This window comes from Eschrichtius robustus, chromosome 8 (genome assembly GCF_028021215.1).
Source record: "Eschrichtius robustus isolate mEscRob2 chromosome 8, mEscRob2.pri, whole genome shotgun sequence".
Lineage (NCBI taxonomy): Eukaryota > Metazoa > Chordata > Mammalia > Artiodactyla > Eschrichtiidae > Eschrichtius > Eschrichtius robustus.
The window spans coordinates 14,563,784-14,576,336 of NC_090831.1; the positions used below are offsets into that span (position 1 = coordinate 14,563,784).

The window sequence follows — 12,553 nt, forward strand, 5'->3', positions numbered from 1 at the left end:
TACATGCCCCATAATCTTCTCCAGATGCCAAATGTAATTGAAAATTGATTGATCACCTTGCTGTTTCAGTTTATCTCTTCTAAATATATAAAGCTAATATTTTATGTGAATGTTCTGCGAGTTGGACTCTTAGGGGATTATATTGACTAAAAGAGAAGAGCCAGGCTTTTTATTTCTTTAATTGTGATTTGGAGTCACCAAGGATGAAGGAAATGTTGAATCTGAAGCTTGATTTTGGTGTGTAAGATGGGCCTAGAAAGTATCAAGTGTCCATGGTTGTGTGAATGTGAACCTTTGGGATGAAAAAGGTGGTCATTTTGGAGAACATATTCCTTTTTCTGAAGAAAGTGTCAGCACTAGTTGAAAGATCTATCATAAGGTATTGGTATAGTTTACAAAGGACACCACAGTTTCTAAAGCTGATACATTATATATTAAAGGTAGCAGGTTGCTTTGTTTTGCTTAAAAGAAACGGAACCACAGATGATGACAGTATCCTTGGAATCTTTGGAATAGTCCTGGAAGGGAATTGTGTGCTCTAACCACTGATCCATCAGACAAATGGGGGGTTCTTGTTTGGCTTCGGCATCCCTTTCAGACAAGAGGATACTTTTGACCCTCTGTCTTCTCCCTCCTGGACACTGGCCACCCATTTTGATGATTTAATAAGCATTTGGTCTTCCCATTGCCATGCATTAAAATGTGAGCTGGTGCTAGGCAGAGCTCTTTTTTATGGTGTCACCCATATCTCCTCACCTTGAAAAAAGAGCTTACCTGGATGGTCTCTTAAATTTACAGCTCCAGTTTAATGATTCTGTTAAACTCTGCTTCTCAGTAAGTCTTTTTAATATTGTATAGAAATTACTTGATTGCTGAGGTTCACAGGACAAACACTGCTGGTTCCATGGCCAAAAGAGAAACCAGGAGAAATACTGTAGGTGCTTATTCGTGTCTTTCTTTACCCATTCATTCATGTGGTCCTTGTGTCTTTTCAGTATAAGCCTTCAGCTTTATCTTTTCTGATGTCAGTTTTATGTCAGGTATATCCTGAGTCCTTTTCCGGGTAATTCCTGGTTCTTTCTTTTCAGTCCTGCCTTTATGACATCTTTGAAAATTAAGTTCTTTATAGCTTTGCACTTATTTTTGGGCAGGAGAGGAAGATGATTTGGTGCTCTGTTTGTTTGTTTACCTCACACAAGAATTTAATAGTCTGCTGTGGAGAAGTTTTTCATGAGGCCTTGGGTCTTCATGACCATTACCTTATGAGGTATATGACTTCCAGGTGACAAATTTCAGAATGTCATTATCTTTTGAAAGGAGCCTGAATCTTCAGCTTCTCATCTCAGATGAGTTTTTTCCTTTATTTTTTTATTTTCCTGTTTCCTATGACATGGCTGCTTTTGGGGGCTCCGTATCAGTGCTCTTAAAACAGGAGTTTTTCAATTCTAAAAACACTTATGGCTTGAATCTGCAGATTTTCTTTGGATGCAATGATTGCCATATTCCATCAAGAACTGTTTTCTTCATTAGAAATGCAGCGAGAGTGAAACAAGTATTTAAAAAAAAAAAAAACAACTAGTGAATTAACACCTCTGACTTTAGTTTTTAACTTCTAGGTGAAACTAATTTAAATGAATTAAAATTAGATAAAATAATAATACCTTATACTTGCATAACATTTTAAAAAAATTTTCTCAAGAAATGTCTCCTCAACCCATTCATTGCATTTATAGGTTTTGAATGCAGTAGTAAAGTCACGAAGCAGTAGTTGAAAATTCTCACCTATCAATAGGGTTTTGTTTGGCAGAGCGTGGAGGCATAGAGGAATCTTTATTTTTAAAAGGTTTCTCAGATGATTCTGCTATTTGTGTTGGAATGGAATCATTACATTAAAGGCTGTATAACTTTAAATGTATATGATACAAAAGAAGAAATAACTAAACAAATCATTCTGCATGTTGAAGAAAGTGATTTGTTTTTCCATGAATATTTCAGGAGAAATACTGTTTAGCACACTCTACAAAAGCTAAGCATATGCCTTCCTAATGACCCAGCAGTTCAAGGTATATATCAAGAAAACGGAATACAGTGCATATGTCCACAAAATATATATGTGTAGAAGAGTGTTAATAGTAGCTTGATTTATAATAACTCCAAACTAGAAACAACCCAAATGTTCATCAGTAGTAGAATGGATAAGCAAATGATGGTATATTCTTAGCAACTAAAAAGAACAAACTATTGCTACATGCAACAAACATGGATGAATTTCACTGTCTTAATGTTCAGCCAAAGAAGCCAGACACAAATATGTACATGTTGTATGATTCCTTTTATATGATGGTTAAGAGAAGGCAGAATCATACTATGATGATAGACATCAGATAATGATTTGACCTGGGAGAGAGCACAGGAAGAATCTTCTGAAGTGTTGATAATAGTCCCTATCTTGGTGGTTTCCCAGGAATATACATATGTAAAAATCACTGAGCCGCACATTTGAGATTTGTGCACTTTATTCTATATGAGTTATACCTCAATAACGTGCACACGCACGTACAGAAATACCTATACATGTGTATGTCTCTTTGACCTCGAGCAATGTTCAAATTATCGAAGCAACCCTTTACTCTACTTCTAAATCCCAGAACATTTCCTAGGTTGGTATCTTGTTCAGAGATCCTGATATAAATGAATCATGCCACTAAGATTATTCTTGCAGCTGTATATTCTTCTATAATTACATAAAAAGTTTGATAGAGAGGATTCTGTGCTACCCCAACCATCCATGACTGTTCTTTTGTGGATCAAAAGCAAAAACCACTAGGGTGATGATTTATTTTGCATGTTGATATTCAGATTTCAGTCCATCTGAAAGGATATTCAGAATATATGTTAATTAACAAGCTTTAGCCACACATGTGTGTTTTTTAAAAAATTTTTTCCCTAGGTGTAACTTTATGTTAATTCAGATTTAATTGATAGAGTTCAATTTTACTGAAATCACAGAATAAAATTAAAATAGGTCTAGCTTCTCAGGTAAAGGCGCTCAAGTTGCTAAGAAAATTGCCTTCTTGAATATAGATCAAGCCATATTCTCCTGAATAATGGGTGTCTCAATTGCTTACACAGTATGTAACATATGACTTCAAAATCCTTAGAGGATCTCAAATTCCTTTTAAATTCCCACATGGCATCTATGCCCATATGATGTCATTAATCATAGTAGTTAGTTTCTCTTTAATAGCCTCCACTTTCCTTAAGCATATTAATTTATGGCTTACTAATTAAGAGTACTTATTGTACTTTGAAGCAATGAGCAAATTATTTTGGAGCATTATTCCATATGTTTTAAATCTTTATTCTATTAAGTGTGCTAGAGGGAGAGCAAAGAAGTCCACTGACCAAATAAATTTCTGCTCTTTACCTTTATGTGTTTTCTTTCTTTGCTAGAAATAGGAAATGAAAAGGTTTGGCTGTCGTCATGCCATGGCAGAAGACATTAGGTAAATACTTATAAAATGGCTAGTTACAAAAAAGAAAGGAATAGGAAAACAAAATAGAACCAGGGCTTATTAGGCATTTTATATTAAGATAAATATGAAATTTTAAAAATTAATCTCTTAAAGAAGAGGTGGTTTCAGGATTCTCCTTGAACTCCAGATAGTAAAGTCTTTTGCTATTTCTATTTTTTTTTAAATTTGGCTGTGCCACATGGCTTGCAGGATCTTAGCTCCCACTGGACCGCCAGGGAATTCCCATCTTTTGCTATTTCTATTGCTGTTTTTGATTTGGGATTAGACTAACACACTCTTTTCCTTACTGCTGATCTTTGGTACTTCTTATGGTCGTGTGGCATTAAAAACCCAGATTTCTGTGAAAACTAGCTCACGCTATGGTATTTTAATACCCTCATAAGAGTTCTTTTTATTTCTGCTTATCTTCCCCGCTCACAGTTCAATCCCTGTGTCTCTGAGAACCCTGGACAGCTTCTCACAACTTCCCAGATCAAGTCCTAATCTGTGGCTAAGACCCTTGTCGTATGGCCGAAGCCTACGTTTCCAATCGTAGTTTCAGTTTCTTCCCTCTCCGGTCATTCTGATCCACTCACCGTCTTCTGGTTATTGACTTGGACATGCTTGTTCCAGCCTTTTAATCACATATTCCAAGGATGCCCTTCTTCCGTTAAGTCCCGTTCTTTCTGCGATGTGCTTGTACTGAAGTGACCTCTCCTTTGAACTCCTGAATTATTGCTTTTTTCACTTGCAGTGTTAATCCGTCATCGTGTCAACTCCAGCTTCATGTTCATATTCAAGGTTTTGGAGGGCAGGGGCCATGTCTCCTAGTATACCGCTCCCCTCTTTCTCTCCCTCTCTCTTGTCTCTGTGGCTGTTTGGTACCCAGTGAGCGTATCAGCTGATAATATCTTCTTGAAACATACTCATGGGACTGGTTCTTTTTGTCATTACTTAACCTCTCAGGAGGGCATCTGGGAGTCAGATCTCTGCTCTCCTGTGTATTATTCAACCCTCACACCCCACTGGATTTATAATTAAAAATGTTTGTATTGAGATCAGAACCTTACCTCTTACTTATGGAAAGTAAGCCTTTTATTCAGTGATACTTGGCGAGTTTTTAAGATATACTCAGACTTTTCCTAGTTCCTATGGAGAATCCATAAAGTCAACAGAGTGCAGAGGCTGAGGAGACTTTGGAGATCATTCTAGATAAAAAAGGTGCGGAGTCAGGAAACTGGAGGGAAACTGAGCTTGAGCTGCTTTGGTGCTCTATCCCCTGCCCGCTTGCTGTTCACTCGCCTCTTCCAGTTCATTCCAGGCCTTCCTCACATATCTAGATGTTTCCCTCACCTAAGGTTGAAAAAGGTGTTTTTGTGACTGGATCCTGCCTGGGAGTGACCATGGTTTCATTTCTGTCTCTGGGCTTTGGGACTCAGCCATCTTTTGGATTGTATTCCTGGCCTTTTGTGTGCTCTCTTTGTCTTAGAGGAATTTATCTCTAATATAAATCAGCTCCTCTTTTCTCTTTCCTTGGTATTGATATATAAATGTTGATTATAGGATCACCCATCTTTATTTTTATGTTTCAGCAAAAGAAAAGCTTATCTTCTCTCTCTTCTCTCTCTTGGCCAGTGTAATCCTGAAAACTGAGGGTTCCTTTAAGCTTCTCAGATTGCATCTTTAATATTCACGAATACCTCTTTTATCCTTCCCATGGTTTAATCATCTCCTTCTCCCTGGCACCTCCACTTCTGGAAAATACAGTACTTTTGTCGAGGTTATTTGCATCTGTGTCGAGGTCATTCCATCCAGAGAATGTGTGTTTCCTGAGGGCGGGTTCTCTCATTTCTCTCTGCATCCTTAGTGCTCAACATAAAAGCTGATGAATAGCGAGAAATTGATGGAACTTGGCTGAGCCAGTAGTTCTGAATCTGTAAAGTTCCATGTATCTGGACTACCTTCCAGATAATCAGGGTTTTACACCTTCCTTTCCTCCATCAGGAGAACTCTGTGTACATTACGGGGAATCATGTGGGCATGACCATCTCTTCGAGAGTATATACAGATCCCAGGCATTCATTATAACCCTGAAGAGCCCAACTCTTTGGGGCTCATTCATAATGTAGCCAGAATAGTGTGGGGTGACTATTCATTAAAAGAACCCTTGGAGCAGATCTAAAAATGTAAGCTATCTATCCATGAACAAAGAAACCCTGCTCTACTATTGGTCGCAGGGCACTTGTTTATCGACCTGAAGCACATCCCATCCATATGTGCAATTCCAGGTGTGGCATCATTACTTGGGAAACAGGGCATGTATCTTTTGATATTATCCAAGTGGTACATTGTTGGCTCAAATGTGGCAGTGTCTGTACTATCTGTTTAAGACTGACTGACAGGTCTCAGCTTCTTATGTGTTTAAAGAATCTGTTTTCTATATTTGGACTCAGTATCTTGAGTGATAAGAAGTATGTCCAGTGAGGTGAGAATTACTTAAACGGAAATCAAACTTCTGAGAAATGATGCCAAGGAAAGTACTGTTTCCCATTTTCTGCATTTTTTTTTCATAAATAGTCTCCAGTGTGTGGATTAAGTGTTTATCGGTAGGTTGATAACTTTGGTAGCATCTGTGTGCAGAGGTGAGTAAGGAAACAGGTTCAGCTTTAAGGATGCTTCTCTCATTGAAAATAAAGTGTCATGCTTACAGAATGTTGTCATATCTGATCTTTAAGTGGTAACTGCATTTGGGCAAATACCTCTTAAATAGCTAAAATTTTAAATATTTCTTCACCAAATTACCCTGGTGCTCCACCCATTTCATAGTCAGGGTTGAAGTAATTGTAACTTTTTGGAACTTGACTCTGAGCTGGGTAGTAGACTGGAGCCTGATTGTCAGAAAGCCCGTGGACTCTATTCTGTGGTAAAGGAGAGCCTCATGCTGGGGCTTCTTTCTTTGGGGATCAAGCGCTTATGGCAAAGTCAGAACAGTGAAAAGATCGTGAACAGTGTGGAGACTTGGAGGAGGAGTGATGAAGTTTGCAAGCGGGAGAAAGTGCAATTTGAGGTGCATCTTGAAGGATGAATGAGCATTTTTCGATTGTTGGGGTGGGTTTGGGCCAGGTGATGGATGCTTCCTGTGAAATAGGGAATCACAAAGGGCAGGGGACTTTGATCACAGACTTTACATCTACACATACATTTTGTTTTTCCTCCAGTAGCTCAGGAATAAGGGAGTGGAGAGGAAAGAATGGATGGGGAGGTGCAATGAGAGAGACTTAGGCAGCAGGTTTGGCAGAAGGACTGAAGGAAAAAGAAAAGTAGTGTTTTCCTGAGTGTCTTCATGGGGACTGACTTTGCAGTTTGGACTGTTCAGGGAAGCAAGTGAAACGAGAACAGTGATGGGAAATCAGGTGTCATGGACCAGAAGGCAGGGGCTTTATATATGGGTGTAAGTGTCTGTGTATACAGTTTAATAACAAATAATTTATACCTTGAGTTTTGTTTTGTTAGTAATAGACTTCCAAAGACTAAAAAGTCTCGGGAAACCCTGACAGAGCATGTTTCAAAATCAGGGTGTATTACTTGTTCCTTAAACAAGCTCTGGTTTTCTATCTGAATTGTTTTGTTTTGTTTTTTAATTGGAGTATAGTTGATTTACAATGTTGTGTTAGTTTCAAGTGTACAGCAAAGTGATTCAGTTATACATATATATACATTAATTTTCTTATTCTTTTCCACTATGGTTTATCACAGGACATTGAATATAGTTCCCTGTGCTATACAGTAGGACCATGTTGGTTATCTGTTTGTTTTTTTTTTTTTTTTTTGGCTGCGTTGGGTCTTCGTTGCTGTGCATGGGCTTTCTCTAGTTGCGGTGAGCAGGGGCTACTCTTCGTTGCGGTGCACGGGCTTCTCATTGTGCTGGCTTCTCTTTTTGCGGAGCACAGGCTCTAGGTGCACGGGCTTCAGTAGTTGTGGCATGCGGGCTCTAGAGTGCAGGCTCAGTAGTTGTGGCGGACAGGCTTTGTTGCTCTGTGGCATGTGGATCTTCCCGGACCAGGGCTCGAACCCATGTCCCCTGCATTGGCAGGTGGATTCTTAACCACTGCGCCATGAGGGAAGCCCGGTTATCTGTTTTATACATAGTAGTGTGTATATGTTAATCCCATGAATTGTTTCGTTTTATGAGTCTTTTCTAGAAATTATTTCTTGTCTATAATCACCAAGTTTTTTGCATTTGATAGAATCATGATGTATTATGATAAATGGGAACTTAAAGGATATTTTGTTTATCTGTCCATCCAAGACATGAAATTCTTCTATAGTATTCTTACTACTTGGTTGTTCAGTCCTTAGTTTATATCTCTAGTAAGAAGAAATCCATTACTTTCACGGGCAGCTATTAGCTGTTTGCACTTAGTTTTAATATGAATTTTCTCCCTTTCTATCAATTAAACCAACAAAAGCTAAGTAAAATGGAATAACACATACCATTAAACACCTCTTAGAGTGGCTAAAATTACACTGAAAGACTGACCATACCAGGTGTTGGTGACGGTATAGAGAAACTGGAACTCATGCTACTGGTGGAAATGCAATATGGTGTAACCTCTTTGGAAAACAGTTGAGCAGTTTTATAAAACATTAAACATGCACCTACTATCTGATCCAGGCATTCACCCTTAGGAAATGAAAGCATATGCTCATCCAAAGACTTGTACGTGAATGTTCACTTAATTTTTATTTATGATAGCCCCAAAGTGGGAGCAGTCTGTATGTCTCATCTACAGGTGAATGGATAAACAAAATGTGATATATCCATATGACGGCATTCTAATCATCAATAGAAACGAATGAACTTTTGATACACACTGCAACATGGATGGATCTCAAATTTATCATGTTAAGTGAAAGAAGCCAGACTCAAACGGCTACATATTATATGGTTGCATTTATATAAAATTCTAGAAAATGCAAATAAATCTATAGTGGCAGAAAGCAGGTCAGTGGTTGCCTGGAGATGGGCAGAGGGATGATGTGGTGGATTATAAAGTGGTGTGAAGGAACTTTCAGGGCTGATACATACATTCATTATATCGACTGTGGCGAAGGTTTCATGAGTGCATACATATGTCACAACTTTGCCAGATTTAAATATGTGTGGTTTATTGTATGTCAGTTATATCTCAATAATGCTGTTTTTAAAAAACAAAAATGACAAACTACAGAAAAAATAGAATAACATGTTCCCAGTGGTGATATTTACGTATCAAAATGTTATTTGCGTCTATGTAACCTCGAACTGTTGGGTATTCTTTAAGGTGCTTGATATTATAAAGGACACTGTACAGAGTGGGATCTAGATTATCTAATTGCTGGCTTCTTTGGTCTTTCTTTAGGTTGTGAGTCAAAGGAAAAAAAATTCTTCATTTAAAGTTTTTTCATTTAACATTCTCCTTGTTTCTTTTTTTTAAAGTTATATTTGATTTACAATATTGTTAGTTTCAGGTGTACAGCACCTGAATACTGTGACTCAGTATTTTCACAGATTATCTTCCATTATAGGTTATTACAAGATAATGAGTATAATTCCTTGTGCTATACGGCATATTCTTGTTGCTTATCTATTTTAATAGTAGTTTGTATCTGTTAATCCCATACCCCGAATTTGTCCCTTCCCTGCTTGCTCTTTGGTAACCATAAGTTTGTTTTCTATATCTGTGAGTCTGTTTCTGTTTTGCATATACATTCATTTGTATTATTTTTTAGATTCCACATATAAGTGATATCATATAGCATTTGTCTTTCTCTGTCAGACTTATTTCACTAAGCATAATGTTACTCTCTAGGTCCATCCGTGTTGCTGCAAATGGCATTATTTCATTCTTTTTTATGGCTGAGTAATATTCCATTGTGTGTGTGTGTATACACCAACCACGTCTTAATCCAGTCTTCTGTCGATGGGCACTTGGGTTGTTTCCATGTCTTGTCTGTTGTAAGTAGTGCTGCCATGAGCATTAAGGTGCATGTATCTTTTCGAATTAGTGTTTTCGTTTTTTCCGGATTTATACTCAGGAGTGGAATTTCTGGGTCATATGGTAGCTCTGTTTTTAGTTTTTTAAGGAACCTCCATACTGTTTTCTATAGTGGCTGCACCAAATTACATTCCCACCAGCAGCTTATGAGTGTTCCCTTTTCTCCACATCCTTGTCAACATTTGCTATTTTTAGACTTTTTGATGATGGCCATTTTGATAGGTATGAAGTGATACCTCACTGTTGTTTTGATTTGCATTTCTCTAATATGTAGTGATGCCGAGCATCTTTTCATGTGCCTGTTAGCCATCTGTGTGTCTTCTTTGGAGCTCCAGTGGCACCCTCGAGTAGTGCATCGTTACTTATACAATGTTTTCCTTGTTTCTGACCAATGAAATATGGCTGGAAAAAATACCAAAAGTTCAGCCTACATGAGAAATGGAAGAATTTTCCCAATATTATCAATATCTTTTTTCTGTTTTGGTTCTGTATTTGCATAAGTAATACATGTTTTGTATTGTATATCCCTTTTGGGGGGAGCTCCACCTTTTGTAGAAATGATACAGTGACCGAGAGTGGAATAACTGAATAAGTGGGGATTTGTTTTAGGTTTCCCTACGGCATGGGTACTCTATTTTAGGCAGGAAAAATTAGCTAGTTTGAAATAACGGAATGAGCAGCTTCTGTGCCCGAATATCTCGTTCGGGTACATCTGCCTTGTTAGCAGAAAGTCTACCAGAATTTTGTTAGATTTTCTAGAAGAGTTTCATCTCAGAGGGAGAGAACAAAATGCCCTGTGAGGTAGTCTAAACATTGGATTCCATTTTACTTTAGTGTATAAAAGTTAATGTATTAGGGGACTTTGGTTGCGCAGTGACAGAAATCCATCTCAGCCGGGCTTACCTAACAGGGGGATTTACTGGCTCTTGTTGTAAGTTATGTGGGGCTGAAGTGGCTTTTCAGGGTCTGGATGGCATCTTAGGGTACCCATTTCTGGGATAGACTTTTTTTGGTCTCATGGACATCATGGTCAGCCCGCGGTCCAAGACTAATGCCTTAGAACTATAGTCCTCTTAAACAAGGTAGGACTCCTTCAGTGACTCTGGCAAAAACCTGCCAGGAAGGACTTTGATGGGCCTGGTTGGGGTGCATTCTTCTACCTGAAGCAGTTGCCGTCTGTTGTTTGATAGGATACTCTGGTGAGGCCTGAGTTGGAAGTGGGAATTAGGGGAGGGGGCTGAACCCCATTCTAATCGTATAGAATACGTTTCTTCATGGTAAAAGCAGGTCTGTAATTGCCTGGAGCCATCCAGGACCCAACTTTTCAGTGCCCTGTACACCTAATGAACGATGCTAAACTGGGGAGTGATACAGGGATGAACATCCTTGGGTGGGCTGGGGAATCTTGTGACTGATTATTTCCTTTGAACAAATCCCTTGAGGTGAAATCACTAGGGCAGACACTATGCACATTTTTAAGGTTCGCTGCATATTCCTGTATTCCACTGTGCTTAGGTTATACTAAATTATATTCCCACCAGCACTGGATGAGAATACGTCAGTTTATCTCATCACCTGCATATGCTGTCATCATTCAAAAAATCTTTGCCACTTAGATTTCTAAAAAATGGGAATTTATTGATCTAGTGTGTATTTTTTTGGTTACTAATGAGGCTGTGTACTCTTTTGAGAATTGTTGATTCCTATACTTTGTCAGTACGTATGTAAAGGTCTAAATTGATTTGTAATTAAAAAGTTCATTGTTGACAAGCAAAACTAACAACATTGATCTGGGCGACTCATGCGATGGCTCAAAATCAGAAGTCACCAGCAAGTCAAATTTAATACTTGCAAATAAATCTTTCTACTATTAAATAAAATGCTGCTTTACTTTTAGGACAGCATCCATTTTAAATTAATACTTGAAATCTGAGCTGTATTGTTTTTGTTTGCTCACCTGTTTTGATTCTTTAAGTTCTATAAAAGTTTGTAATCATAAAGTGTAGCAAGTTTTCACAATGAATATATTTTTGTTAAAATATTACTTATAGAATGAACTCATACAGATCAATAAGGAAAACGCAGACAACCCAGGAAAAAATTGGGCAAACAGTACGAACAGGAAGTTCTCAGATGGAGAACACCAAACGTCTCCAATAACCACATAAAAAGATGCTCACTTTCTCTAGTAGTGACAGAGTAATCAGGGAAATGTGAAGTAAACCAACAGTGAGATATGATTCCACACCCATCAGTTGGGCAAACATTTAAAAGTCTGATCAGTACCAGGGCCAGGGAGTTGGGTGCTCTCTTCCTTGAGGGCTTGCAGAGTCCAGACACATCTTCTTGTTGGAAGAGTAACACAAGTCTTCTAGTCTATGGTTTATCTTTTAATTTGTCATTTGTGATTTTTTCAGTTGTTCAGAGGTTTTTTTAACATCTGTATTTATTGCATTTTAATCTAAATGCAATAAATACATATCAGTCTTCTCATTATAGTATTTTTTGTCTTCTGAGGGAAAATTTTTTTGGTCCCCCCAAAGTTGTAAAGTTATCTATTTCCGTACTTTCTTCCCGTGGTTTTAAAGTTTTGCTTTTTACATTTAAGTCTACATTCTTTTTTTTTTTTAATGATGTTTTATTTATTTATTTATTTATTTAATTTATTTATTTAGGCTGCGTTGGGTCTGCATTGCTGCGTGCGGTCTTCATTGCTGCGTGCAGGCTTTCTCTAGTTGCGGCGAGCAGGGGCTACTCTACGTTGCGGTGTGCAGGCTTCTCATTGCAGTGGCTTCTCTTGTTGCGGAGCACAGGCTCAAGGTGCATGGGTTTCAGTAGTTGTGGCACACAGGCTCAGTAGTTGTGGCTCGCGAGCTCTAGAGCCACAGGCTCAGTAGTTGCGGCGCACGGGCTTAGTTGCTCCGCGGCATGTGGGATCTTCCCAGACCAGGGCTCAAGCCCGCGTCCCCTGCAGGTGGATTGGCAGGCGGATTCTTAACC

At 38.4% G+C, this 12,553-nt stretch overlaps 1 protein-coding gene across 2 annotated transcripts in view; it reads left to right on the forward strand.

Annotated features, from left to right (window-relative positions):
- Positions 1-12,553, forward strand: part of VPS41 (VPS41 subunit of HOPS complex) — a 184,301-nt gene that overhangs the window by 52,954 nt on the left and 118,794 nt on the right. The window lies entirely within an intron of this gene.